Raw genomic sequence first — 3,225 nt, 5'->3', positions numbered from 1 at the left:
TCACAGAGTGGGGGACAGCAGCCTGCACAGCTTCTCATCTTGTTGCCATCTTGGGAGTAGAGGAGAGTGGAAGACCCAGGTTGTTTTGAAGCATTCTTCCTTATCAGACTAGAAATAGAGGAAATAATAGCATCTTTATAGTGGAACTTCAGTGTGTGTGCTTTTCACAGCTCCAGTGCCTGGGTTGGCTGGGGCCCTGGAGAAGTTGTTGGGCTTTGAGCTGATGTGGCCAGTGGTGAAAACAGGTCTCAGTGCACTTCATTCTCACACACATACACTGCCTGCCCCTGAGAGGAGACATCTCTACATCATGGAGAGAGTACTAGTAACCTCCTTTACACTGCCATGCTGCCTGTCTAACATGAGCTGTGGGACAGGGTCTCAATGCATTTTACCTCAAGTTGTACATAATGTAAAAACAAATTACATGCTACAAAATTGCACAAGTCTACATTTGCTGCTTTTCCAAGCTCATAGTGTGGTTGGGAGCCAATTTGCTGTCATTTCTCATCTCTTGCACTTTACACAGGGTGTTTCCTTTATAAAACAACTTGCCTTTGGGTTTAATGATTTCTAAGGAAACATAACTCTGTCACTGCATGCCGGTGTTTAATTTCTCCTTTGCCATTAGTGTCTGCCTGGTGCAGCCCAGGGACGCCAGTGTGCTCACTGAACTGTGCAACGCACTTTGTGTGCTCCTGGGCTCATGCCCATGCCTAGAAGCTGGTGTTTGATCTAGACTGAACAAGATGGCCTTAGCCTTCAAAGTCAGTGTGTTTACATTCCTCTGCTCTGTCTTGCCTCTTTGTTTTGAGTATCTCCAAGATAGGTGTCTTGCTGTTAGAATAAATACTTATCTTGGGCACTGCCCTTTTCTCTGGTGGCCTCAGCATGCTTTTGCAGAGGTGGAAGCACTGTTAATTCATACTATGGGTGAAAAAATGGCCATACAGTGCTCAGACCTCCAGGGCAAAGCAGAGAGAGAAACAGCAGGGAGAAAAAACAGATGTCCTCTCACCCAACCCAACATAACCCAGCCTGGTTCAGACCCACCAAGTGAGCCATAACACCTCAGCTTTCCTATCAACCACTCTTGCCTCAGTGGCTCCTTCTTTCCCTCCCAAACCAAGCCTCTTGGTGCAGTGGGGTGGGGGAGGGAGAAAATGGGGACAGCATAGCAAGGGGTGTGCAGAAATAAAGTCCTTAGTTGTTCAGTTCTTAAATGTTCGCTGCAGTGCAACATAGATTGAAACAACCAGGGCTGATGTGCTGATCACCTGCTCTGTGCGTATCACTGGCAGAAACTGGGACAGACAGTAAAGTCATACGAACCAAACTGGTAAAAGAGGAGACATAGGAAGGAGGCAGGGCGAAAACTTTTCTGAGAACAGGAGGTGAATAGGACCAGTCTTCAGTTAGCTCTGTCACCCATCATATGACATTTCTTTGGCTGTTGGAGAGGAACAGCAAAATTCACTGCCATCCACCCATTCAGAAATGGCCTCTCTCAGCTCTAAACATGGCACATACACCACATGAACAAACAGTTTGAGAGCTGGAATAATGGATGGAGAAACAAGGTAGCTACAGGAAAGCAGCTGCAGCAAGATGTACAAAACTCAAACTCTGAGTTTACTGTTCACAGCTCCTCTTGTCAGCTTGTCAGTGTGACTAACCCTCCTCAGTACACTTCAGAGAGGGGAGTTGAGGCAGAAACAGGTAACCTTCTGGCTTGAATCTCATCAAGTTTCCTTCCCTTCTGAATGACATTTTAAATTTGCCATGACTTCTCTGAAGATCCAAAAATATGAAGCAAAGCACCTGGGTTTTGGCTGATGTATCTCACATTAAGGCAGAGAAAAGTGGGGTTACCTGTGCTGAAGCTGCACCCCCAGTTTACTCCATTAACACGGGTTCAGATATGTTTCAGCCTACGGGTTGGGGGCCAAAAAAAAAAAAAAAAGAAAAGTCAAAATTGTAAACAGCCTACATCTTACCTGCACCTCAGCTCACTAAATCAGGCAGGTACACACACATAAAAGGTCAGTCTGAGGCCAGAACCTCTCAGTCGTCATAGTTAGGATTTCCCAATGCATGGCATAGGCTGACAATTATTTTCTGTTCTCTGAAGCCTGTGGTTTGAAAACTGACAACCCTGCGTTCAAATTCCCCTTTCACTCTAAATGCCATTTAATGGCAGTGTAACTGGAAGGGTCAAAAATCAGCTCTCACTTGGCAATGGCCCCTTCCAGAGCGAAGGCCATGGCCTCTGCTGAGTCACAGGAGAGCTCTCAATTTCCAGGCGGTCATTCATAAATCTGTGCTTGCTCGAGAACAGCTTTTACAGAAACTCTAAAAACCAAAATGCTTTCAAAGAGTACAGATTGTACTGATGATAAATGACTCAAATTACTAGAAGACTGGTGAGAACCTTCAAAGTGTCTTAGTGCTGGAGTTCTGACATGAAAAAAAATAAAAGCTCATTTCACATTTCTTCATGTTGCATTTATTCATGCCTCTGCCCCTCCTCTTTACCTTACACTAACTTGCAAAATGAACAAAAAAACCTCCTCCGTTTGCTTAACAAGGTGAAGAGCTGATGCTCTGTATCAGTCTTTGGGACATTTCATTAGGAACATAACTACAATTTTACTGAAACCCCAAACTGAAATTAAATGCTTCTAAAGTGTTCATCCATTAAATAGGTTTTGCAACACTCACACTTTGTCTCCTCTTCTGGGAGGGTGCAAGGGGTGGAAAGTGATGTCCCAATATCAATTTAAATCAAATTGTGATTTAATATGAATTCACTATTTAAATATCTTTGAGGTAAAGATCATTATTTGATGGCTTAACAAATACTACTTGTGTACAACAAGAAGCAAGAGAATTACATAAGGTCCTGGGAGGATGGTTTATACTGGTAAAACACCAGTGTTTGAATGCAATTGGCAATGTCTGCATACATGCAGGAAGTTTCTGAGAGCAGAACATAATATAGGGCTAGGACCAAATACTGGAAATAAATGGAAATCATGTTGCTGATGGTTCTCCTCCAGCTAGGCCAGTGTTAATTTCTCCCACAATCACACTATAGATGGATTTACTTCTGGAGACAGCACGGTTAATTAAGCCCCGCATGTGCCAGAGAGTATCCCTGGGAAATGCACTGGACAAAGGCTGTAAAAGTTACTGCTTGGTCTACACCTCTGGGAAGGTGCGTCC

This window comes from Pithys albifrons, chromosome 4 (genome assembly GCF_047495875.1).
Source record: "Pithys albifrons albifrons isolate INPA30051 chromosome 4, PitAlb_v1, whole genome shotgun sequence".
NCBI lineage: Eukaryota > Metazoa > Chordata > Aves > Passeriformes > Thamnophilidae > Pithys > Pithys albifrons.
The sequence above is the reverse complement of the archived record's forward strand: the minus strand, read 5'-3'. Positions refer to the sequence as shown.